At 42.8% G+C, this 27,950-nt stretch overlaps 1 protein-coding gene and 1 pseudogene across 5 annotated transcripts in view; one reads left to right on the top strand and one right to left on the bottom strand.

Annotated features, from left to right (window-relative positions):
* FYB1 (FYN binding protein 1) overlaps positions 1-27,950 on the top strand; it is a 132,010-nt gene that overhangs the window by 9,857 nt on the left and 94,203 nt on the right. The gene's annotated exons all lie outside the window — the stretch shown is intronic.
* LOC311597484 (glyceraldehyde-3-phosphate dehydrogenase-like) lies at positions 496-27,926 on the bottom strand (annotated as a pseudogene). Its single transcript has 3 exons — positions 27,917-27,926; positions 909-1,673; positions 496-726 (listed from the first exon to the last, which is right to left on the bottom strand). The product of its transcript is annotated as a glyceraldehyde-3-phosphate dehydrogenase-like (transcript).

The raw sequence follows: 27,950 nt of genomic DNA, 5'->3' as shown, positions 1-27,950 counted from the left end.
TTTATTCATCTCCTTACCTATCTGATGTGTTTATAACTCTGGCTGATATGGAATTTGCTCTGAAGGCTAAGCTGGTGGAGAATTCACAAGAGCCCCCTGACTACCTTCTGAGTACAGGGCTAAAGGCATGCGTCACCACATCCCGCTTTTTAAACCTATGTTTTAGTTGCTAATGTTCTTGGGTTTTGTTTCCTGAAGATGGCTTTGCATCTCAAAATGTTGTGCTTTAGACAATTTTTTGAGGAAGTTCTACTGATAAGTTTTTGCTGTTGTATTCTCTTTTTTTTTTTTTTAAAGTAGGCTCAGTGAACTTTACTGATGGTATTAAAGAGAGTAGGGCTCCCTGGGCCCCTCCCATTATCCTGGGGTCTAGGATGGAAACTGTGAGGGTAGATGCTCAGTGTCAGGGGCAGTGTTGGAACAGGGACTCCTCAGCAGCTGAGGGCCTCTCTCTTGCTCTCGTGCCCTTGCTGGGGTTGGGGGGTCCAAGGCTTCTTACACTTTAGAGGCCATGTAGGCCATGAAGTCCACTCCCCTGTTGTTGTAGCCAAATTCATTGGCATGCCTGGAAATGAGCTTTACAAAGTTGTCCTTGAGGGCAATGCCAGCCCCAGCATCAAATGTGGAAGAGTGAGAGTCGCTGTTGAAGTCGCAGGAGACAACCTGGTCCTCAGTGTAGCCCAGGACGCCCTTCAGTGGGCTCTCAGATGCCTGCTTTACCACTTTTTTTTTTTTTTTTTTTTTTTTTTTTGGTTTTTCGAGACAGGGTCTCTCTGTAGCCTTGGCTGTCCTGGACTCACTTTGTCGACCAGGCTGGCCTCGAACTCACGGATCAGAGGTGATCTGCCCGCCTCTGCCTCCCGAGTGCTGGGATTAAAGGCATGCGCCACCACGCCCGGCTACTTTACCACTTTTTTGATGTCAACATACTTGGCGGGTTTCTCAAGTCGGCCTGTCAGATCCACCACAGACAGGTTGGCGTGGGAACACGGAAGGCCATGCCAGTGAGCTTCCCGTCCAGCTCTGGGATGACCTTGCCCACAGCCTTAGCAGCACCAGTGGATGCAGGGATGATGTCCTGGGCAGCCCCACGGCCATCACGCCACAGCTTTCCAGATGGGGCCATCCACAGTCTTCTGGGTGGCAGTGATGGCATGGACCGTGGTCATGAGTCCTTCCACGGTGCCAAAGTAGTCATGGATGACCTTGGCCAGCGGGGCTAAGCCCTTGGGGGTGCAGGAAGCGTTGCTGACAGTCCTGAGTGAGTTGTCATACTGCTTGTGGTTCACGCCCATCACAAACATGGGCGCATCGGCAAAAGGGGCGGAGATAGTGACCCTTTTGGCCCCACCCTTCAAGTGGGTGGGTCCGGGCCTTCTCCATGGTGGGGAAGACACCAGTAGACTCCACAACATACTCAGCACCAGCATCAGCCCATTTGATGTTAGTGGGATCTCGCTCTTAGAAGATGGTGATGGGCTTCCCGTTGATGACAAGCTTCCGATTCTCAGCCTTGACTGTGCTGCAGAACTTGCCATGGGTAGAGTCATACTGGAACAGGTAGACCATGTAGTAGAGGTCAATGAAGGGGTCATTGATGGCAACAATCTCCACTTTGCCAGACATGAAGCAAGCTCTGGTAGTCAGGCGCCCAATACGGCCAAATCCGTTTACTCAGACCTTCACCATCGTGTCAAGGGACCCACTGAGGAGGCTGGCACTGCACGAAAAGATGCTCCCTCTGGAGCAGGGAGGAGCAGAGAGCCGTCGCTTGTGTTCTTAATGTGACTTCACACTGTCCTCATTGGCTGTGTGTTTAGTGTTCTCCATTAGGACCCCTAATTACAGCCAGATCTGTAGTGACAAGAAGACGAGAGTGCTCACAATGACACTGGATGTTTAGTACATTCCGGGGTTTAATTTATGGTTCTCTGTACTAAGACTTGCCTAAAAAAGTTCTGAATTAGTGGCCCTTCGCCCAGCTGCACGTTTGAACTATCTGCTCAATTTTAATGCAACAGCTCCTTCAGCCCTGGCCCAGCCCCAGCCCCAGCCCCAGAAATGTTCATGGTTTTCTAATAGTACAGATACTTTTATCTTAATTTCCCAAATCACAGAAACACCCAAAGTGCCTTTAGTTGTTCATCTCCTGGCTAGTTCAATTTCACCCTCATTTACACCAGCATCCAGAATTCTCCTCAAAATCTCATCTTTTAGTGAAAAACAGTTTTAAAATGATAAGTCCTAGGGCTCTCTGTATGTGCTTAAAGCTCAATTCTCTGTTCCCTGTTAGCTCTGTGACTTTGAACAACCAAGATTTCTGTGACTCAGTTTCTCCAATGTAAAATGGATAAATCATGACACCCACTGAGTAGGGAATATTATAAAGATTACATGATTTATAAAAGAATACCTTTTAATGGTGCCTGGCATAAGCAGATGCTCTGCAAAACTATATAAAAGTATATGCGTGCAGGTGAGCCCACAAAATAGAGCTGAAAGTGTCTGAGGTAGGGGGATTTAAAAGGGGTTAAAGAATATGGGGTGGGGAGAAAACGTCTATTCCTACCTCCAAAATGTTAATACGCTCTTTTAAAACATTGACAAAAATGAACTTTTCCTCACACACACAAAAAGAAATTCAAGATTTTGTTACGTGTCTTAACTGCAGGTATGGAATTCTAAAACTTAAGTTGAGACTCACTCCTTCTCTCCCCGGTGTTCAGCTACAAATACTGATAAGCCAGCAAGAAATTCAATCCTTATGCAAATCCTGGCAGAGACTTAAAGCAATGGAGTTGAAATAAACATCTGCTCAATTTGATTTACTACAGACATTTAGATGAAAGAATTCCAGGGAAGTCTACCCAGAACAGCTTAGACATTTTGGAGGCGCACTGTGCACAAATACATTTTGACTGGTTGCTGTGTGGAAGTAGTCCATTGAATTTGTTGCAGTGTTATTCACTACAGCACAGAAGGGGCAGGGAGAGCTGAGTTTATCACGACAGGACAGTCTTCCGAGAGAAACTAATTTTACCACACGTACTCATAACCGCATGAGGCAGCATTTCAGAGCAGAGGAGAGTTTTTGCTGTGGCTACCCCAACACAGCAGGCCAGAAAGAGGCACTTTGTTCAGATTAGTCACCTAGGAGGTGGAGAGGGAGACTCGGGAGTTTCCCCAGCATATTTGATCTAAGAAATGACCATGAGGGAGGAACTGCTGTAGTTTCTAATTTCTAGGCAGAGTTCACCTGGCGCTGTGGAGCGTGCCCACTGCAGGTGGCTCAGAAGGAAGAGTCCAGGAACCTGAACAGGTAGGGGTAACTTGGTAAGCAGAGCAGGGCAGGATGGGGGAGTTGCGTCACTGTTTGCCTGGCTGTTCTACCTACCCACACGCTAAGTCCTCAATTTAGTTTGTAGTTCATTCTCCACACAAATAGGCTGCAAGCTCATGCCTGGGAACTGATGCCAGATCCATCCTTTGATCAGTGAGAAATGGTGTTCTCTTTTCCTTGGGCTTACTACATGTAAGTACTCAAACTACAGGTGGAAGAATGGTGCATTTTTGGGCAAAGACACTTGGCAAAAATTGGAAGCTAACACATCTATGCATTTGTAATCACTTACTGTTTTCATTGTTAAGATCCATATCTAACTAAATGACAGTTATATCTTTTGTGTGTCCATAGGCATCTGTAATGAAAGTTTCTGTTTGGCAATATACTCAGTTTGCTACTCAAAAAAAAAAAAAAAAAACCACTTAAGAATACTCAGCCCACAATAGAGAAATAAGGAGAGATGCTGGGTAAAAGCCAGACACCGAGTGAAGAAGCCTTGTGTCCATCATCAATTCTTAGCTTTCCCATGTGGGAATCTCTCTCTCTCTCCTCTCTCTCTCCTCTCTCTCCTCCCTCTCTCTCTCTCTCTTCTCTCTCCTCTCTCTTCTCTCTCTCCCTCCCTCCCTCCCTTCCTCCTTCACAACCAGGCTGAGTCACTCTCCATCATCAGAGCTGAGAGAGGATCACACACAGCTCACTCCTCACATTCCATGATTAGCTCCTGAAAACAATGGGACCAATAAGCCGCACAACGCAGCTTCTGTTTCTCAATTTAATGTTCTATAATGAACACAACTGTACAGTTCTGGACAAATAGATTCAGGGTGAGACTTGGTGAACTTTGTCCCTTGAATACGCTGCTGGTTTGGGACATGTTTAGAGTGAAAGCAGGGTCCAGAGTTGGGAATTAGATTAAATCTATATCAGCCCCCTAGCAGGGTCTTGAGTGTATATGTGTGGGAGGAATGGGGGGGTGGTTTAAAATTAGAATCAAATAGGATATTGATGTCTACAGTTTACTTGGGGATGTGTCCATCTTCTCTAGGAAAAGATGAGAAGTAAATGGATGGATGGGAGGAAATAAGAAACAAGCCTACAGAGCTGTGCAGTCCAGGGGGCAGATGTATGTGCATTCACTTTCAATTTCAGTAAAATGTCATGCATATGATTGAATGTTTTATAATAACATGTAAGGGAAAGCTGAAATGTCACATAGACTTGGCAAGAGGAGCTATAAATTTAATATTTTATGCTCTATACCTTTTTTTTCTGGGTCTTCAGAACAGGATGTAGCTTTGACTGTCCTGGACCAGGGTGGCCTCCAACTCACAGAGATCTGCTTGCCTCTGCCTCCCAGAGTGTTGGGATTACAGATGTGTGCCATGTTACCAGATGCTCTACACTCTTAACCAATGCATGTATGCAGCTGCCATCCATCTACTAAGGGGAAAAACAGCAATACTTTATCATTTTTCCCTCTTGTGAAAGTAACACGTGCAATGATAACCCATTTTTTTCCAAAAATTAAAAGTGCAGGTGCTCAAAGAAAATCTCCATTCACGTTTTAGCAAATGTTTTTCAAAAACACATCACTAGACGGAGCATATGACATTTCTGTGACTGCCTCTCTGGCACTGCATCGCCACTCTTTCTTTCTACCAGGACAGGTGTGACACTTGCCTTAACACTTGGCAGCAACTTTGCTCCTCCATGAAAACTTGTACAGCTCATTTACCCACCTTAGTGGCTCTTGGCTGGCCATGCGCTGCCCGCAGTGTTTCCCTTCTTCATCAGTGAGACTCTCACTCGGTGACTCCAATGTTTATTTGAGTATGTGATCTGGCATATGCAGGGTTGACAGCGTATGTGTTTCTTGGCAGGCTCCTGATTTTACAAAAGCCTCCTCTAATTAAGGCAAAACTGTACTTCCACTTTAATAAGCAGTGACACCATTTAAAACCAAACCCTCCCGTTCCAGATGGCCATGAGGGTGTCCATGTCAACCAGTTTACGTGAAATGACAGGGAACACTGAGACTGTGCCTACAGCACACACTTCTTTTCTTTTTTGGGGGAGGGGGAAATGTAGATGTTTCTTTTTATTAATTTATTCTTGTTACATCTCAGTGGTTATCCCATCCCTTGTATCCTCCCATTCTTCCCTCCCTTCCATTTTCCCCTTACTCCCCTCCCCTATGACTGTTCCTGAGGGGGACCTCCTCCTCCTGTATATGCTCATAGGGTATCAAGTCTCTTCTTGGTAACCTGCTGTCCTTCCTCTGAGTGTCACCAGGTCTCCCCCTCCAGGGGAATTGGTCAAAGGTGAGGCACCAGAGTATGCAGCACACACTTCTTATATGATGAAAATCAAAGCTATCCTCAGTGTTTAACTGTGGGTGCAGTTTTTTCTTAGGTTTATTCATTGATATATCCCATGTGTTTATGATGAGTCCTAGGCCTGGTTCCGAAGAGCAGTGAAGGCTCTGGGTTTCTCAGGTGGGTGCTGGCAGTGTTGGTGGCCATCCTTATTTCATAGGATAAGTGGATTTTTATTATTTAAAAGTAAAAAAAAAATACACTTCAAAGTCATAGTGGAGAGGAGTCTTTGTATACCTACCTCAAGTCATTTTTACCAGTTCACTTTCTGGCCTTAGAATGTTATCATTTAATCATTTAATAGAAATATTTATTCTCATTGCACACTCCTTTACAAGAATATCAGAGAACAAGTGGGATGATCCGCAGAGTAAAAAGTGCTCATTTCTTTAGAAATTTTCTTAGATTTTTTTTCCCTGTAAGTATAGCGTTGTCCTGAGATACAAAGGTTCAAATCACTTTCATGCTTTTAAAAATTAGGAACACAATAACAAACAAAAACTAACAAGTTATCAAATGCTTTCCTTGTGCTAGACACTAGTATTTTGTGAAAGTTCCAGTGCACTGATTGGATTCTCTAATATTGGTCCTGGAGACACAGTCATTGATCTGGAAAGAGAGAGAGCTGGTGGGGGTGTGGGGGACGTTAAGTAATTAGGAACCAGAAATACCCAAATCATACTGCCCCAACAAGTACGTCCATTCGCTGAGGTAAGAAGACGCCACTAACCCGGTGTACAGAGCACAAAGTGAAGCTGCTGCTTCGTGCTTGGTTGGTCTCCCAGGTGCCACTAGGTTGCTTAGTATGAGATTGTTAGTGAATTGTGATAATTTGATACTGCAACCCTTCTCTTTAGAGGTATGGTCTGAGAGGTCTTTTTTAATTGATAGAAATTTAAGATAATTGGTTCCGCTTCACTGACTGTTCTTCTGTGTTTGGTTTGTATTACTTAAAATACATCGAAAGCAATTCGAAAACATCCACTGCTGGAGCTGTTCCACTTATATCATTAAACTGTTTCCCTTTGTCTATAACCATATACGATATCATATTTTTTGTTTTGTTTTGTTTGTTCAAGACACGGTTTCTCTGTGTAGTGCTGACTGTCCTGGAACTTGCTCTACAGACCAGGCTGGCCTCAAATTCAGAGATTGTCCTGGCTCTGCCTCCCAAGTGCTGGGATTAAAGGCATGTGCCACCACTGCCCAGTCATTATCATAGCTTATACATCATTCTATCTTCCAATCAAGGGTAATTTATGTTTTCCATGTTGATATACACCATTCATGATCTATTTATTTACTTATGAGGGGTTTTTGAGACAGGGTTTCTCTGCATAGCCCTGGCTGTCTTAGAACTCACTTTGTAGACAAGGCTGCCCTTAAACTCGGAGATCTGCTTGCCCTGCCACAGCCCTGCTCACAGTTCTGGTACTGATTGTAAGGTATTCCATGGTGACTAAAGGTTTTCTTAGACAGCCATGGTCACCAAAATTCTTCTAGCCAGAAGAACTGGAATAATCATGTCTACGCCCAGAGGTGACCATTGTTTTCTTACTTTAGACTGAACTCTAAGAGGTAATCACAGAAATTAAAGTTTGTTCGTTTATGCAGATATAAACTGACAGGATGAAATTTAAGGTTTTTCTAGGTTTACATCTTAGTAAATAAAACAATAACAAAGAATTACTTTAAAATCGATTTCCCCTAGTTACTACCAAATTGAACACTTCCGCTATACTTGCATGTTTCCTTCCGCAGAGTTTACAGCTGAGGCACTATCATTCACCACATAAGTGATACTCTCAGAGAGAAATTCTTATTATATTTTAGTTCACTTGGGTGCAAATTGCAAATCTATGCCTTTTAGGAGGTTATAATCATTTATTTTAGTTGGTCTTCTGTGTTGCAGTTTCTTTTTAAAAATCAATAACTTTGTGGGTAAATACTGTAGTGTTTGGACTATTAACTTTTCTTCTAAATACTACAATCTATTTGGTATTTGTTCTAAATTATAGAAGGGATTATGTGTGAACCTAAAATAGTACCTGTTTATATTTTCTTATGTTAATTTTGTTATTCTAAGATTATTGCATATTATGGATTTCTGAGCCACTTAATTTTAGTTATGCATAATTGTCAAGCTTTTCCATTATTGTAACATATAATAGTGGACTATAACAATATATACATTTTATGTAATATAACATACTATCTACTAAGGATTGTCTTCACTACCTTTTCTCTTGTTGCTCCTTTTTGTGGTTTTACATATTTATTGATATCTTTCCCACGTGTTTTTCTAAGTAATTTTGATGGTAACATTTTTTTAAAAAGTTCTTACAAAATTCTGTGTGGGGTTCTACCTCCATCATCTCAGAATCAAAAACAAGGGAGAGGCTCACAGTAACTGGCTTTTTTTTCTATGTTTGCCAGGTCTCAAGGTTGACTGGGCATCGTAGGTCACTTTACTTATTCATTTATTTATTTATTAAATTTTTTATTAATTTATTCTTGTTACATTTCAATGGTTATCCCATCCCTTGTATCCTCCCATTCTTCCCTCCCATTTTCCCCTTATTCCCCTCCCCTATGACTGTTCCTGAGGGGGACTTCCTCCCCCTGTAGAGACCTGGTGGCACTCAATAACTGGTTTTTACTTCCGTTATTACTCAGTACAGAACATGGTGTCTCTTTACACTTTGCCCTGTAGAGACCTTTCTACCCACCTAAGAGGAGCTCCATGTTCTCGTGGTGACTGCTCAGGTCAAGGCATGGTCTAGCCAGGAAGTCCAGAGGATCCCTACCTGAAAACAGAGTCACCCTGTAACTCTTTATCAGCTGCAGCTGCATTCCAGGTGCTCCTGGAGATCCAATGGGTCCCAAGATGGAGGAGCAGTTGTGAGTGTGGTTCTGCTTTTCTTCTCCTACTCATTACACAACCCCTCCACTGTGCTCCAACTCTGGTAAAGTCATCTCTTCCACCCGCTCTCTTCTTTACCCCCTCTACGTTTTATAACGTGGACAGTGTCGTCCCTCCATTCTTTCATTTGAAGTATTCTCTACCATCACCAGCACCTTGGCATTGCCTTCCCTCCGGTCACGTTTCATAAGCTACGTTCAGAACTTAGGTCACGTCCCTCATTGACCAGACTGCTATTGTTTTCCATCATGCACTCCCAAAATCTATCTTCACTAGAATGCACTTTCTAGGCACACAGTTGTATAACTTTCTGGCTTTGACATACATATGGCTTCCATTGGCCTAATGCAAGGGTCAACATAATATAGCTTGTGAATCAAATCCAACCCAGGTTCTTTTTTTCCCTTCAGATAAAGTGTTACTGGAACACAGCCGTGCTCGTTCACTTATATATTGTTGTAGTTGGTCTCATGATACAGTGGCGGTATTGTATTGTTCTTGGCAAAATTCACATGTATCCATTTACTATCTGTTGATTCAAAGAAGGAGACTACTGAGGTCTCGCCTAGTGGGTGAGGTCTAAACTTACGATGTGGCATGAACAAGAGCCTTCATTTAGACATAACCTCTATTTGTGGGCCCAGATATTTACTTAGCTGCTCCCCTCCTGTCAGCAGGTCCCCAACACTGAGCAATAGAAATGTCTTCCCTTATGGAGAGGTTATGCATCTATACTGCCACTGTATACATGTGGCCACTGAGGTAATGTGTCTCTGCTGCCCAGTGCCACTACCACTACTGATTCAAAATGTGCCTAGCACAACAATGTTTTATTGTAATACGTTGTGATTGACGTGAATTCAAACTTAAATAGCCGCACGTGGCTAAGGGCTGTAAGACTGTGTCTCTGTGATAATTAAGTTTCAGTATCACAGTGGCTAAATTTAGAGTCACCGAGGAGACACCCCTTTGGGCATGCCACTGAGAATATTTCAAGAGAGATTTAACAAAGGAGGAAGGACCCATACTAAATATGGCGGCACCATGCCACAAGAGGGAGACTAGACTGGATAACAAGGGAAAGGGGGGAAATTTGGGGAGCAGCTACAGCATTCATCTTCTGTTTCTAGTGGTGGGGATGTCATTAGCCACCTTGGGGTCCTGCCACAAAGCCTTCCCTGTTAGGATAGACCATATTCCTCCAAGCATAAGCCACAACAAATCTTTTGTCCTTGTGTTGCTTGTTACCAGGTACTTGGTCACAGAAATGAGAAAATAGAACTGCCAAGGACACCTTTGTTAGTTAAGTTGTTTAGAATTTCTTTTCCTTCTGGTTAAGCCATTTCAACCGTTAAGGGTCTCTGTTTGAGGCTTGTTTTTTGTAGGTATTTGTGGGTGCAATTGGATCTAGGAACTCACACACTTAGGCAAGTGCTATACCATTTTTCCAAAAAGGCTCTACAACTAAAGCCAGGTCATGTTGTGCTACCCAAACCAGAGCAGCCTCCAATCTGTCTACTCCTCCTGTTACTGCCACACCTAGAAGGTGGCTCCTCAGCCAGCTTGTCTCTGACTCACAGGCCCCTAAGCCAGCTTCAGTGTGTCAGAAGCTTAATCAACACTGATTCTGGAGAAATAAGTTCAGTAATGTTACTTTCAACTTTTTTCTAATATGTAAATCTCTTCCCTTCATCTATAATTTTTTAACAAATGAAGAATAACATACACAAAAATAAAATAGCCATCCTAGGACCAGCCATGTCCCTTCAACACATGCATACATTCATTCTTTCTCTCTCTCCCTCTCTCTCTCTCTCTCTCTCTCTCTCTCTCTCTCTCTCTCTCTCTCTCGTTCACTACACTCTTTTTTTTTTTAATTCCCTAGGCAACTTGAATTTTTTCACACATCTAAAGACCACTTTCATAATGCTGTCTTTAAGATGTAGAATAAAAAAACTCTACATTCCACTAAAACAGTAATAAGGAACTCATAACTGTTATACCAATATGCTTAACTGCTAAAAACCTGCTTATTCCTCCTTTTTGAGAACATACTAGCTGTGACATGAACCTTGAGCCACTTTGCATTTGGTAAAGGATAACTTTTAATATTATCTACACTGAGAACAGGCAGGAAACTCCAGGAATTTCCATGCGGCCCTTAGAACAACCAGCCTTCAGAGAACGAATCCCTCAGAAGACGGAGCCAAGAAATCCATGCAGCAGTTTTGAGAAGGTTCAAGGACCTTGCCTAGTGAGGTAGATTTCAAAGTTGGCTGTGAATCTATAACCACACATGTTTGTAGCATCAAAAGTATCAAAGCCAATCCTCTACAGGCTTCCTTTTTGAAGTTCAACTTACACATTAGCATTTGTGGAAGCTCTATGTCCACGTGGAATAATATTTCTGGAAGGTTACTCACTTCAAATTGTTCCTTCCCCCAGTCTCAGTATCCACAGTGTTTAAGTTAGTGAGATTAAAATTCAGAGAGCTGTGTGTGCCAAGTACCTTACAAATCTCTCATACCGTATTCACATACTAACACCACATCATTGTAGGATCTGAGACTGTAGGGAAATAACAAAAGTGGCAGGCTTTGTGTAGTCATCTGACCCTCACACTAGCTCTGGCATGGCTGAGGATGGCCTTTAGGTGTGCTGGTTAAGTCCAGAGTCTGCCTTTTGCTATTTGCTGTACCTTGAGCGAGCCACTTAAGCTCTGTTGCCTCTAGTTCCCACCCTGTAAAACTGGGGTTATGATGGCCTCTGCTTTGTGGGTACTTTTGCACATGCATTAATCCAATACGGCAGGAGAGTGTTCAGTGACGTGCCCCTGTCCTGGAACACTTACTTTATTTGTGATGCTTAAATTGTTTCAAACATTAGTGCAGATGCCTTTGAAAGCCTCAAAGTAAAATCACCTTGGAAGGAGTTTAATGCCACTGAAATGGTTTTAACAGGCTCAACTTTCTGTTTACAAAGAAATAGCCAACTTCTTGGAAGCACCTGGCTGCTGCTGGGGGCTTTGAGGCTGGGGGACTGACAGCACCACAGAAGGCTTCCATTTGGCTCACAAGCCCAGAGAATGGCCAGAAAGCAGAGAGCCCCTCAAAGTGGGTTTCACTTTTGAGTAGCCAAAGGTTTGCTTCAAAGCTGTGGGACCGATTTCCCAAGACTTGTAAGCAGGAAAAGTAGACTAGCTGGAAAAGCAAAAAAGTAAACCTAAGAAAACTAATTTTTGCCAGTGGGGCAAATGTTCAAGTGTTTATAAGTACAGTGCAAGATCCTGGATGCATACCATGGGACTGGTCGCCCTAGATGCTCAGGAATCACTTGCTAAATGAAAGTGCTAACAGTAAGCCTGAATTATGTTGACAAAATATGAAGAAATATGCCCATTAATATATATTCATATCCATATGTATATACACACATGTATATATGTACACACACACACACACACACACACACACACACACACACACACACACACACATATATATATATATATATATATATATATATATATAGAGAGAGAGAGAGAGAGAGAGAGAGAGAGAGAGAAGAAATGTTCAAGCTGGGCATGGTGACACCTGCCTGGAATCACAGGCTGAAGCAGGACTGCCATGAGTTTGAGATCAGGCCAGCAAGGCGCACATGGCAAGACCCTGTTCCAAAGAAAAAGAGAGAAAGAATAAAGACTCAACACAAACGACACTTCATACATTCCATTTGAATATATTGTTGCTCTGCTTTTGTGGGGAGGAGCTTCCTTTTCAATCAAAGTCTTTCCATTTAAAGCACTAAAAGGGAGGCCTGAGCCATGTTCGCTGCATTGTTCCAAACTACAAATGTTTAAATCTTCTCATGTCTAACTGGTAACTTGAGGTAATCATAGTATTGGACTCTATAAAGAAAAACATGCAGCAAATTGCATGGTGACAAATATCCCATATATAATCTAAATGTGGAGACTGAAAATATTGGTGGTTATGCTACAACCACACAAAGAGATTAAAATAGAAGGTGTTTAAATAATTTCAAAATCTGGTAGCTGGAAACTATAATCTGTTAGGCAAGAAATGTATCGACTTTGGGGCATATCAAGATTCACTGTGTCTGTGTGTCGTTCCTCAGTGTCTGATACACACTGATATAATCTCATGAGATAGATGCCGCTGCCAATGGCAGTCTATCTTAAGACAGAACACTGAAGGCCAGGAAGCCCTGGGCCCTTGTCTTCATAGTAAAGGGTAGAGCGACTCTTGACACCTGGTCATCTGGCTCCTCTGGTTCAGTCTGTCGACCATGAGCTGATGCTGCAGTTTTCTCTGCATGCCTTTTGTCACATGACTCTGGGACAGGTACGTCTTTTCCTTCTGCTTCACATGGGTAACACCCTTCTCTCATCCAAATAGTATTCCCGTGTCTGGGTGTGCTACACATGGCCTAACCTGCTCCCACCCAGGGACGCCGTGCTTGCACTGTTCCGCAAGGAAATTCTCTTTCAACTCTTAAGATCCTTGTCTGTACACATGAGGCTGGGGGAGGGGCATGTGTGACAGCTGTGTGAGATGTTGGATCTCTTGTGGAAGGAAATGACAGTTTCACTGTAACAGGAACTCAGATGGATTAGAGTACTGATAGGGGGGAAATTAGGTAATCAGGCCAAGTTGCCACTGTGATAAAAAGGAATTGGTGGGCGTGTCCCTGAGCTAAGTTATACTTGCAGAGTGGTGTTTGTTATGCAGTGTTTGCTGCCCAGCATATAAGGGACAGGATAGCTCTTATGAATGGACTTCAAAAAGTGACACTCTCTGTGCCAGCACTGGCTGCTCTTCCATTGGACCTGGGTTCAATTCCCAGTACCCTTGTGGAAGCTCACAAGCATCTATAACTCCAGTCTCGGGGGATGGGGTGATCACTTCCGGCCTCCACGGGTACCAACACAGACATACGTGCAAGCAGAACACAGAACACATAAAATTACATGAAACAAAATAAGGAATTTAAAAATTAAAGTGACACTCTGCCGCTTTGTGAGAAGTTGGGCCTCCCCTTTGCATGAGAGCCCCATCTGGCTGTCTCTGCTTCTCCCCTGTGTTGAGGCTGTCTTGCTTTTTTCACACATGGTGCCTGCCCACAGCACAGGGACGTAGATTGATTTAAGTTTTCCTTCTGCGTTAGGCACGGGCCAAATGAAACAAAAAAGAAAGCTCTAACCTTTCTCTTTCTCTCTTTGGCAGAGCAGGGTTGCTGTAAAGGGTCTAAAGGAAACCAGAGCAGAAACAAACACCCTAGATGAGCCTATTATAGGAGCCTCATTGACTCTAGTAGCACTGTCTTCATCTTCTGTTCACAAGCCTGCTCTTCAACTCCTCTCCACCTCCCAAGCAAGCGCCTCTCTCTGGGCTTCCCTAGCAGGGCTCCATCCCCTTCAGTCTCCCTCTGGGAAGGGATAGGCAGTGGTGAGTCCTCCCTTGGAGCCTGCTCCACAGCTCACAAGAATAAGCCATCAAACAGCTTTGCCTCCTTCTCAGGAACAGCTAAACAATTATGGTCACCACCTCTTTCACCTCAACCTCTGTTCACAGGAAGACTGACAGACGTGTTTTGGCTGTCCATTTACCCAAGTGAATGTGTATGCGTGTGCATGCATCGTGTGTGTGTGTGTGTGTGTGTGTGTGTGTGTGTGTGTGTGTGTGCGCCCGCGCGCGCGTGTGCGGGCGCGCATCACTATGGTCCCTATAAACATTAGGGACATGCCACCATATCCTTCTATCTCTTGTGTGAGGCCCCCCCCTTTCTCAAACACACTGTTTTTTTAAATAGTCATGACAAAATGAATATTTTTATGATTAACTTTCTATTCTAGAGTTTCACAAAATTGATTAAAAATAAAAAAAGAAATAGATGGAAAACTTTGAGGCTCCCTAAGAGAGTCAGGATGGTTTTTAACTTGAGAAGATAAGTAACAGAGAAGAGATGTACGCATCTGGAATATAAAATGCCACAGCAGGGGTTCTGAGAGTTCCCTCTCAGGAGGACCCAAGCCTGCAGGCCGCTAGGGCTGAGGGGCTCTGCCTGACAAAACCCCCTTGGGGCTGTAATGTAAGTTTATGAGAAATTTGTACCCCAAACAATAAAGTCTTTGAGCAAACAATTGTAAGCTGACGTCTTCCAGAAGAAAGAGGAGTTTCAAGGGCAGCAGGAAGAGTCAGATGAGGCACACTCTCATCCTTTTTTCCAGCTCACTGCTCTTCAGATGGGGTGCGTTACTCGGGGGAGTGGTCTGCCTCCTATGCCACACTGTCAACGGCCCCCCAGGTTGCGCAAAGCACAGGCAGCTTGGCCATACCCATCTTTCTGTATGTGCGTAAACACCCTTAGAAATGAAAGCCGGGCATGGTGGAGCACGCCTTTAATCCCAGCAGAGGCAGGTGGATCTCTGTGAGTTCAAGGCCAGCCTGGTCTACAAAACGAGTCCAGGACAGCCAAGGCTACACAGAGAAACCTTGTCTCAAACAAAACAAACAAACAAACAGAAACAAGCAAGCGGGAGACAGGGTGGGTCTCTACTGCCACACTCAACATGGCCTCACTTCCCTCCCGCTTTTCTTCCCATCCTTCACTCCAGACGTTAAGCAACAAGAAAAAGAGACAGGGGAAGAGTGGAGGTAAGAACCGATGAAAGGTGTGTGTGCGCTTCAGTTCAGGTGTCAACGTGGCACAGCCGGAGCCACCTGGGAACAGGGTCTCAGTGAAGAGTTATCCTTATCAGGGTGGCCTGCTGGGCATGTTTTTTTTTATTATTATTCATTGCTGATCGGCTGTTAAATAATTAATTTTATATACTCTAGGATTTTACAACTTTTAAAAAAATACTGAAATAAATAAAAAAGTTTGAGGCTACCCAAAGGAGGTGGGTCCTTAAGTGTCTAAGAGTGAAGAAGGCTAAGTGAATTCTTATCTCTCTGCCTGCTCTTGCCCGTGGATACTATGTTGTAAGTTCCCATTTGACTTCCCTGAAATAAGCGACTTTAACCTAGAACTGTACCCCAAATAAGCCCTGCCCCCTACGTTGCTTTTGGTCTGGGTGGGGTTTTTTTTGTTGTTGTTGTTTGTTCGTTTGTTTTTTGGGTTTTTGGGGGGGTTGTTTTCAGTTTGGCTTTTTTAAAAAAAAAAGATTTGTTTATTATTTTACAGTATTCTGCCTGCATGTGAGCCAGCAGGTCAGAAAAGGATGCCAAATTTCATTATCGATGGTTGTAAGCCATTATGTGGTTACTGGGAATTGAACTCAGGACCTTTGGAAGAAGAGCTCTTAACCTCTGAGGCATCTCTCCAGCCCGTGGTCAGGGTTTTTAATCACAGTAACAAAAATTAAGCTCAGACAGTGAGGGAAATGAGATGGGCTAAATAAATGCATCTCCCGAGGCATGGATTGGTATTGGAGTTGATGACTCCCTGTCTCACCCATATTGCAGAGTTGCACAACTTGGAGACTCCAGGTGGCCGTGCCCCCTTGAGAATGATTCGTTGGAACTACACTATTCCCATGAGCAACTGAGCAGTTGACAGAAGCCAATGGCAGGTGTAGGAATGCAGGAATTTTCACAGAACAGTGTGCTACACACTCAGAAAGGCCATGATTCAAAATGCAGTTGTCAACTGGGAGAAGGAAGTGGACATGGGCTCTCGCACCTAACCAAGAGACGATCTGTAATTTCTACCAACTGGGAAAGGAAAACCGAGTTGTTCCCAATGGAGTCTCACTGGGTCTGTCAGGCACACTTCAGGGGAGGCCCAGTGCCCTCTCATGAGGACTTGGACAATACAAAACAAACACAACGGTGTTTGTGTAGACTTTTTGTGTCATTTTCCTTTGTTTAGGCTTTTAAATTTATTTTATTTGCTTTATTGGTCATTTGCTTGTACTTATGGGGTTGTGTATGTGTGTGTGTTTCTTGTTTTTACTTGTTTTTTAGAGAGAGAGAGAGAGAGAGAGAGAGAGAGAGAGAGAGAGAGAGAGAGAGAGAGGAGCATCTACGAGCAATTCAGGGAAGGGAAAAGCAATTACAGATATATACTGTATGGAAAACTTTTTTCCAATTAAAAAGAAACTGTCAAAGCTAAGGTAAATAAGACATATGTCCCTGACCTGATGTCCTTCCTGTGCATTTAGTGAAGTTTTACAACTATGTTAGTCATTCGAACACTGAGTCTCTGGAGAGACATCTGTGTCTATGCAGAGGATACCTGCCCATATGCTGGTGGTAAGAATTCGATTTTCTCTCTTCCTACACCCCAGTAACAGTTCCTCATTTGACTACAAGAGACTTCATTGTCCTTTATGCAGTGTCTCCTCCCACAATAGCTGCTCGGAAGTCAGGCAAATGAGTTGGCATACCAAGTACTGCACACCCAAGATCCACCTTAGGTAAATAGCCAGTGCTCTGTTCAGTTCCAGCTGGGTGATAACTTTCCTTCTAGAGGAATTTTTCTTTCTTTTTTTTTGTTTTGTTCTTGTTTATATAGATAAGATTTCTCTTTCTCTGTGTAGCCTTGGCTGTCCTGGAACTCACTTTGTAGACCAGGCTGGCCCCAAACTCATAGAGATCCACCTGCCTCTGTCCCCCAGTGCTAAGATTCAAGGTGTGCACCACCACTACCTAACTAGAAGGGATTTATAAAGAGAGTCTCAAAGGACTGGGACATCGCTTGGGGGTACAGTTATTGCCTGATATACATGAAGCCCTGAATTTGATTTCCTGTGTTGCAAAAACTCACCTGACAGCGTAAAGCATTTTCCATTATTGCATACACTACAGTAACTTTATAGATACACACATGCATATATATATACATATATTTCAAATATGATGTGTACAATGTACATATACTGGCATAGGTATGCCTTTTCAATAAGTATTTCTCAGTATTAAGAAAAGTATGTGTCCATGTCCCCTTGATGGGGAGGCCTGGTGGCACTCAGAGGAAGGACAGCAGGTTACCAAGAAGAGACTTGATGCCCTATGAACATATGCAGGGGGAGGAATTCCCCCTCAGTCACAGTCATAGGGGAGGGGAGTAGGCAGAAAGCGAGAGGGAGGGAGGAATGGGAGGATACAAGGGATAGGCTAACAATTGAGATGTAATATAAATTAATTAATTAAAAAATTAAAAAAGAAAAGTAAGTGTGTGTGTGTGTGTGTGTGTGTGTGTGTGTGTGTGTGTGTGTGTGTGTTGGTATGTAATACTCAGATGCAGATGCCCACAGATGCCAGGAGGCCATCAGACCCCCACAGAACTGGAGTTATACACAGTTATAACCTGCCTGTGTGAGTGCTGGGAACTAAATCTGGGTCTTCTGCAAGAGCCATATGTACTTTTAATCACTGAGCCATCTCTCTAGCTTCTGATCTTTTCATTACAATACATATTAGATTTCCCGCCTTACCCTTCTTTAAGTATGCAGTTCAATGGCCTTAAGTATCAACACATGCTTACATTCACTGTTTATTTTTATCTTTTGAGGTTAGGGCTACAAATCATCCTGAGCCTGAATTACATCAGCCAAGATGACAGTTAGTCCTCCCATGTCTGTACAATTTTTCAATGTCAGAAGGCTTCTATATATTTGTTTAAGATGAGGATGATGACAATTCACGCAACAGACTTAAAGTTCAGATACAGAGATAGGTTCCTATCCATCCATTAATCCACATCCTCTGAGTGGTACTTGAGCCAGACATAGTTGGTTGTCTTCTGCTCTGGGATCATTGTCTTCTTTGTTCTGAGTTTTCTTCTCTGGATATTTTACATTCACAGCAACCGAAACATTCAGAACAAATGCCCCCTCACATCCTATCAGCAGAAGGCTCTGTCTTGCTCTAATTTGGTTGGTTTCTTGGCTTTGGTTTTGCTTTCAGGACAGGATCATGAAGCTTGCCTGGCATTTGCCACATAGTGCAGGTGGGCACAGCTGGCCTTGATCAGGCTGGCCTTGGATTTCTGATATCGCTACTGCTCCTACTTTCCAACTGCCAAACTTACACGTGTGTACCACCTACGCTCAGCATCTGTCTCATCGAAAAGAACAAGTATTGTAATCATTTTAAGCATTTCTCTTTCCTTATGTTTGGTCTGGTGCTACGACCCTTAACTTGATGACTGCCAGATTGCCTGATGCCACACCACACAAGAAATGATGGTGTGCCTGGCGAGCTAACCACAAAGAAGCTCCTTGTATCTAGGAGTATTTGCTTTTTGGGAGGAGAGTATTTCCCACAGGCCCAAGGCCTTAGTGGATCAAGATCTCTATTCCAACTCTTAGTCATGTGGCTTGGCAAGCTCCTGTTGAATCCATTTGTTTGTTTGTTTGTTTATTTGTTTGTTTTTCTTCAGTTGCAGAAGTAAGTGTGAAAAGGCATTTCACTTCTGCAGCTACTGTTCTAGTCTTGCCCAGTAGCTCACACTTGGCTCATTATCACAACCCCTACTGTTTTATCGGCCTCTCTCTGGAGTTTACCTTCTATGGCTCCACTGCCTAAGCTAGCCACACTTCTGTTTGGGCCATTAGCTCTCAGCTGTTTCCCATTATCTATGATGGATAACCCAAATCTTTTGTCAGAATTTGAAGGAGCCGATTATATGGACCCATCTTTACTGGGCACATTAGGAATCTTTCACCTAGCAGCTCCTTTTAAATTACAGGCACTTACTACCTCGCATCCTCAAATGAGCATTACCATCTTTCTTTCCTTCTTTCTTTTCTTTCTTCCCCTCTTATACTCTTCTCCTTCGTCTTCTAGTTTTGTTGTTATTTTTGTTTTTTGAGATAGGATTTCTCTGTGTAGCTTTGGCTGTCCTGGACTCACTTTGTAGACCAGGCTGGCCTCAAACCCACAGATCTGCCTGTCTCTGCCTCCCCATGTGCTAGGACTACAGATATGTGCCACCGCACCCTGCTCTATATTTCTTAAATCTGTTCTGCTCTCTGTAGGTCTTCTAATAATCAACAGTTGATGCTCCTTGAGTATTGAGGCAGACTGGAGCTCCTGCTATGCTAAGTGCATGGCTAATTTTCTCAACATTGACTGACATTATCCCCACAGAACAGGTGAAGACTCAAGTCAAGTAGCTTAGCCAAAGACAAAAGCATCAAAAAGCTTACACTTCGGATCTCAGCCTGACTTCTAACATCCCATTCCTTCTATTGCTCTTATCAGATGGGAGCTCAGCTCGGCTTGCTCTCAGTTTACAACATCTCTTTCCAGACTTCTAATTTGTCAATAAAAGTTGCTATAAAGCAGTAATCCTTTGAATGTCCTTTATAGGTCTCATGGTTCTTTGACTGACTACATCTTTCTCTTCATCCATCCAACAACTCTGGGAACTTTTGAATATAAACTAAACTATGTACCACCACCACACCACCCCCCCCCCCCGCCTCTCTCTCTCTCTCTCTCTCTCTCTCTCTCTCTCTCTCTCTCTCTCTCTCTCAGGTTTTGTTTTATGCCCGCTAACATGAGGTCTCAATTTCTGAATTTTCCCTAAAGCACTGTAGCTTTTTTGGCCCACATGAGCCATACCACAAGATTCTCAGGAGATTTTATTGATATTTCTTATCTTGATTTTCTCTGGTTCCTTTGCCAGAGATATGTAGTAGCCTGATTTTTTTCTTTTTAGCTTATAGACTATTATAATATCAAGAGGCTTGAGTGTGTTCTTTAGCTAGTAAAATCTTAGGGTCTAGTTTCTATCCAAAGTATAGAAATCTTTCACCTTCTTTAAAGTCTAGACTGTCCAGTGGGTCTTCTAAGACTCATTGCTCTTCTAGTGACTGTCTTCACATACATTCTTAGCTTTGGGCTGAAGGGAGTTGTATATTAATAGTTTCATCAACCCAAATTTGAGCTTTAATAACAAGATGAGCAATTTGACTTACTATTGAAGGAACTTTTAAAAATCTAGGATATAACAGGTTTAGATAACAATGGTGAACATTTGCTTCTGGGCTCTCCAACTGCACTCGTCACCCACCAGTGTAGACACTGGCTGCAAGTGGCCATTCGAAGTTTAAATTATTGAAAGCAAAGAGCTGAATGAGGTGTTACATCCCAGTAGTGCCTTAATTAGGAGGCAAATGAGGATAAGATCACTGACCTCTGGACTTCAAGACAACATAGCAAGCTACTGCCTCGGAGTGTTGCTAATTAACTTAAGATTCGGTTCCTCAGCTGCATCAGTTCCTCGGCTGCATCAGATACATATCAGGTGCTCCGTGGGGGATGTGGTTGTGGCCACCACACTGACCCACACAGCTGGAGAAGACAGCTTTTCTTTACAAAAATAATAATCTGCCCAAGATATTGAACAACAGTGCTCTAGAAGGCTTTCGGTGGTTTTATGGAGAAACATGTGTGTGATGTCACTAATGGCAGCTGACCTTCTATCTGTTGAATACTTCTCCTACACGAGGATTGTCTTCAGCGTTTACTCACCTAACAGGACACACGTCGTCCTGATACGTGCTCACAAGCTGGTTAGCCTGTGTTCCTGGGATACAAGCTGCGGCTCGGATCCAGCTGCCCAGTTATGTGGTGCTGTAATGCGACTTTTAAAACTCATCGTTAAAGAAGCAGAAAGAAAAGCAAATGGTCCTGAAACAAGTAGTCTACATTTCATGAATTCTGCCAAAAGCTAAATGTAAATCTGTGACAAACCGTTGCCACCAGTCTGTTCCCTGCTTGCACAGCTGGGGACGGCAGCTGCATCACATCAGCCGAGAGGTATTTATTTTTGAAATGTGTGCTGAACCCTTTCTAGGCCCAAAGGAGGAAAATGTCATCTTTCTTCATTTCTGAAGAAAACTATTAGAATTCTACACTAGCTTCAAAGGGAAAAAGCTGTTCCATGGGAGTGGTCTCTGTTTTTCCTTCTTTAAAGGCACCATCTTGTCTTTATCCCCGGTTATAAGACGAATAAGAAATCTATCACCCTCCAAGTCGCATCAGCCCCTTTTCTCACAGGGAGCTTACATTAAACATTGAGCTGGTACTTATGAACTATGTGATTTTATAACTGCCTTTTTGGATATAAGTAACTGTGGGGGATAGGGGGGTGGCTTAGTGGTTAAGAGCACACACTGCTCTTGCAGAGGACCTGGGTTCAATCCCAGTGCCCATAATGTGCCACTCACAACTGCCTGTAACTCCATCTCTAGGAGATCTAAAGCCTTTAGCCTCCGTAGACACCTGCATTCATGTGCACACATGTACACACACGCACACACACACAGACGGACACACACACACAGATGGACAGACATAGACAGAGATTTAAAATAAATTTTTTAAAAATAATGTGAATGACTGGAGAGATGGCTCAGGGGTTAAGAGCACTGTCTGCTCTTCCAGAGGTCCTGAGTTCAATTCCCAGCAACCACATGGTGGCTCACAACCATCTATAATGAGATCTGATACCCTCTTCTGGTATGTAGCTGTACATACATAAATATTAAATAAGTATAAAAAATTTTAATGTGAACCCCTCGTCATAACAGGACTGTTAGAGCCAGGCTTTAAGTCTCATCACCCAGGGGGACATGACCTGAATGGAAAGGATTAATAAATACCTGTTACACAAATAAATCAACTATGATTCACAAATGTGTCTCTTTGACAAGAGTTAAGTCTTTCAAGTCTCAATAATATTCTAAATTTTATTTGGAATTGTAAACATTGCTTATATGTGCTTGTGTGTGTGTGTGTGTGTGTGTGTGTGTGTGTGTGTGTGTGTGTGTGTGTGTAATTGCCATGGTTCACGTGTGGAGGTCAGGGAGCCCGGAGGAGTTGACCTTCCATCCTGTGGATCCTGGGTTGAACCCAGGGCACCAGGCTTCCTGTTTGCTCTGAGCCATCTAACTAGTTCATTGGCAGTGTTTTTTTTTTTTTTTTTTTTTTTTTTTTTTTACTAAATAAGTACATACATCTAAAAACAAAACGGCTACGAGGAGTGACTTTTTCTCAGACTTCTTATGGCTCCACACAAAATCACGATATTTAGCATGGCATTGACATGAAAGGCTATGACTGTGGAACCGAAGGCAAGATTCTGGTCACTGAGCCGGAAATAAGCCTCTGGGGTCTATAGGTGGTTCACGTGAAGACCAGCCACAGGCAACAGGAAACCTCACACATGTTGGAAAGCTATGGATTCACAGCCATGCGAGAAGGGCCAGAGCAGCGCTGCTCTGAGTCAGGTTCCAAGGCTGCTGGGAATTGCTCGCTGACTCTCCAGCAATCCGAGAGGTCCAGGATGATTCTGTACTAACGCAAAGGGGTCACTCATCTTCTGGATTCCCATTCTCATGAGTGTCCAGGGGGATTTTCCAGAGCGTATATAACCATCTGGAAAAGCAAGTAAGATATCCATTTTCCAACAACATATCTGTGGAAAGCCATATCTTCAAACATATCATCCAAAACAATGTCACATCAGAGTAAATGCTGAGCAAATGTGGATGCAGCTGTTTTCTGTAAAGCCATAAAACAAAGCCGTGCCCTCTAATAAAGTGTATATTGGTGAAATATAGTTTTCACAAAAGCGATAGGCCCACTGTTCTTTAATAGTTAATTATTTTAAATGGATTAATAATAAATGGGAATGTTCTTAGCGATTACCTGTATCATTAAAAGTTCTTTGGGAGTCCTCCAGTAAGTCTTAAGTAGTCAATGTCAACTCAAGATCAAATGGTTTAAGATCAAGGCTCTAGAATGGGGAATGTACAAACATAAGGTAAACAGCCTCCTAGGCAACAGTTCACTAAGGAAGGGAAGCCTCGGAGAGAAGTGTCTCTCAGATGGCCTGACACTGTTGGGGATGAACCATGTCTTTATATCCACTCAACTGATTACTCACAGGTTTGTTTGTTGTTGTTGTTTTTTTTTTTTTTTTTTTTTGATGGTTACAAAGACTTAACTTCCCTCCACACCACCCCCGTACACCAAACCATTCATTTGCTCAGCCAAATATTTACTGGCTGGTTCTTTCCAGTTGCATATAAATCATTTTGTCTTCTTTGCTGTTTTCTTTTACAACATGGTTACCTTAAGATCTTGTGTTTACAATAGTTTTAAATGAGGATTTAATTTTAATTTAAGAAGATGGCTAGAACTATTGGCAGCCAGGGCTGCCTATAGCTATGGGTTAAGGCTGGCTATGGGGTAATACCACATGATTATCATTTTTAATTATGTGTATATATACATATATTAGTGCATTAATATATATATTGTGGGGGGGGGACTATTCCAAGGAGCATGACTAGTCTGTTACCTAAGCTCTGTCTCATATTCCTGGAAGCTTATTGGCTTCCTGACTTAGATTTTGGGATTAATGACACCAGTAGAACTTATATCAAATCAATGTTTTAAATATAACAAAGCAAACGTTTGGGGGTTTTGTTTGTTTTTGAGGTCTAGGGGTAGAACACCAGGCCTTATCCATGCCAATAAAGTAGCCTACCCATTGAGGTACAGCTTTGGCCACTACAGCATTCATTTTGATCAAAGATGGCTACTAAAAAGAGTGGAAGGTGTATACATGCACACGTATATTCTTTTGAGCAGATATCATCCCGCCTCCTTCTTTCATTAACCATTATCTATTCAGAGAGAGACAGAGACAGAGAGAGAGACATAGAGAGAGGGACAGAGAGAGAGACAGAGAGAGAGAGAGAGAGAGAGAGAGAGAGAGAGAGAGAGAGAGAGGAGTTCACAGTTGTTCATTATTCTCTATTAGCCCTTTTCCCAAGTGCCCAGAACTACACACTTGAATGACATATTCTTCCGTGTCCCTGTGACTTCCCTTCTTTCTGAGGCAGATTTGCCATCAGTGCTCAAGGGCCATCATCATTGTCAAACTCTGCTACTGCCTCAGTGGGCCCAGCTTTACCTAGACTCTCCCAAAGACTTCACACACAGGCTACTGTCCCTACCAAAGAGAGAGCAGCTGAGACATGCTGAGTCCATGGGAATAGAGACTTCCCTTTTTCAGTTCCTCAGACCTCTGTGAAGGGAATTCTCCCTGTATCTGCTCACCTCCTGGCACTTCCTTCTTAATTCTTTCTCCCATCCCACCAAAGGCAACTCATTTTTCAAGTAGCATTTCAGGCTCCACCATCTTGTGATGGTCTCTCATGATCACTCTCCTTCCTTGAGGTGCACATACATTGTGCTGTAATAGAAATTACACTATGAGTTTGGTTTCCCAAATAACCTTGAACTTTCATCATTTTCCTACCATTCCCCTTTGCCTTATAAAACAATGTATTTGCATTGTCCTGGGGTCCAAAGGTGAATATTTTGTGGATAAAATTTTGCATGTTTCTCTATAATTGGCCATATTGGGAGCAATTATAAAGCAGGGTTGAGAGCAGGGGAGATAGTCAGCAGCTAGAAGCACTTGCCACACAAGCCTTACAGCCAGGGTTTAGATAGATCCTCTAAACCATATAAAAGCCAGATATAGTGCTTGTGCGCATGTCATCCCAGAGCTGCCACAGCAAGATGGCAGGCAAAGAAAAGAGACTCCCTCAGAAGCTCATGGGATAGCAGGACCAACAGTTAATGTCTGTCCTCTGACCTCCACACTTATGTATGCTATGGCCTGTGTGTGTGTGTGTGTGTGTGTGTGTGTGTGTGTGTGTGTGTGTGTGTGTGTAACGTAATGCATGAACATGTGCTCTCATATACATAAAAATAATTCTTTTTAATATTTGAGAGATGATTATCCTAACTAACTCTGCTTGAATTCTCTGCAAACTGATGCACCAGCCAGGAGAGTTGTTGGTTTGTTGCCTTCTCCTCTGGATATGCATAATGGGTAATATTCCCTCGGGTGCTTTCATCCTGTATGCAGTTGTCAATGCTGCACAGATTGGGCTTTCAGAACAGATGTGGCTTAACATCATGACAGTTAGCCCTTTGTCTGCCTTGTCCCTCACCCCTGTCCCAGCCAGGCTCATAGCCCTTCTGCCTTTCAAATCTGACCTTGGCCACACTAAAATGTTCAGTCTCCCATTCCAGACTCTTGAGCCCTTAGATTCTTTGGAGAGTCCCAGGCCTTGTGTCCACCACCACACAGAGATAAGACTTACCTGGGTAACAAACAGCTGTGAAGAATATCATGCTGTCATGCACTTCTGGAAAAGGCTACATTTAGCTAAAAGTACAAAGGAATTACCAACTGCGATGCTAAACTGGAGGTTTTGAATGCTAGTAGGTCCCAGAATCCACAAAGCAAGGAAGATTATGAGTGAGAGCAGATTTTGTTCTCTTAGCTTCCAGAATGAGAAAATGAGAAAGAGAAATTGCATCTTACAGAAGGAAAGATTGCTTGTGTTTTCGTTGTCCTATGTTTAATTTGCTTCACCTCATTTTGCTGCAGCTTTGAACACAGGGGGAAATAGCATATCCAAAACACTGGAGTCGGCTGAGTTAAAATTAAAATGTGTGGTTCTTTGTATTCAGGAGAGTCTCTGCTTTGTAATTCTGCTTCCTCTTCCTTTAGTTCTGGGGGGGAAAAGGAGAAAAAAAACCACTAACAGTGCAATGCTACAGGTGACAGTGTGGCCAGTCGGCATATCTCTGGTACAAGTCTACATGAAAATTTTTGTTACAGGAGAGGTTGGAACAATGTCTGGTTTCTTTATCTGTTTGAGGAATTTTGAAAACAGCCAGGCCGCATTATATAACAACAATGTGTCCATCACCAAGAATTGGGGAGGATTGGTTGCATTTTCTTGGTCATTTGTTTGTTTAACGTGTGGGTATTTTATCTGCACATACCATGGGCATGTAGTGCCTGTGGAAGACAGAAGAGGGTGTTGGATCCTCTGGAACTTGAGTTACAGACAGTTGTGAGCCACCCTGTGGGTGCTGGGAATGGAACCTGAGTTCTCTGGAAGAGCAGTAAGTGCTCTTAACCACTGAGCCATCTCAACAGCCCCTTGGCCTTTCTAACATAAAAGAACAGGCACTTAAAATCAGAATCCAGTCTTTTTTTTTTTTTTTTTTTTTTTTTTTTGCCAATACTTGCCACGGACTGTCATGACTTTACTGGGGTTACTATGGGCTCTCTACTTTACCTACAATGTCAGTCTTGCTCAGCATGATGGTGTGCCCAAGGAACCAAGTCCTGGAAGATAGAGATGTTATTTCTCCAAAAAAAAAAAAAAAAGTCACCCTTTGATGGGCTGTCTCTCTCCTCTTTATCTGGCCACTGATTTGGGGGAGGTGCATCTACACATATGTCAAGGACAGATAGTGATCTTACAGCTTTCACACACTTTGCTTTTTGGGTCCCCTGTGAACTTCTCAAGGTCAAAACCCAGGCCAGTCTGAGACTTCAAGAGAAGCAGTTCCCTGAAGAATGAGCCATAGGAGATTTCCGAAGGTTCATTGAATCTGGGCTGCAAAGCACATGCCAGCTGAGGTTGGGCAGATGATCTTAACTACCGGAGCAGTTACAGCAATCCATGCCTGCTCTGCACACCACTATGGCATTACATTCTTCACAGACAGACAAACAGCTCTCTCAATGTAAAAACACTCCAATCCACATTTCGCTTTTCCTTGTTATTGTTGTTTTGTTGTGTTTGTTTTTATGTTCAAATCTACAGAAAAGCTTAGACAATAATACTTGAAACCCCTCATGCTCATTATTTAAATTTATTCAAAAATTTAACATTTTGGCACATCATATGTGCTTACATAAAGGCTTTCCTGAACCACTTGAGTATATAAACTATGTGAAACACTAGTTCTTACTTTTTTCAGTATGTATCTCTTACAAAATGACCATCAAACCTGAAAGGCATAACACTTTTGTATTATTGATTGCTTATTTTGAAATGTTTTCATCTGCATCCAAATTATTTTATAATCCTTGGGGTTTTTTTCCAAATCAAGATCTAATAAAGATTGAAAAACTTTGGTTTGATTATGTGTCACTAGCATAAATTTTCCCTTGCTTTAAATACACATTTGTCATTATTAGAAAATGTTATACATGTATACAATGTATCTTGATTATATCCACCCCTGACTCCATTCTCCATTTTCCCCAGGACCTTCCAGCACATCTCCTCAATTTCATGTGCGTATTTTATCATTACTAATTAATTAGTTAATTAACCCACAGAGTGGAGCTAGTACTGCCCATATGCACAGGAGTGTTGGGTCATCCACTGGGGCATAGGGAACCTACCAGTGGCCATAGTCGTAAAGAAAGATGATTCTCT

The sequence above is a fragment of the Acomys minous genome (genome assembly GCF_964271855.1).
Source record: "Acomys minous genome assembly, chromosome: 5".
NCBI classification, from domain to species: Eukaryota; Metazoa; Chordata; class Mammalia; order Rodentia; family Muridae; genus Acomys; species Acomys minous.
This window is presented reverse-complemented; position numbering and strand designations above follow the sequence as displayed.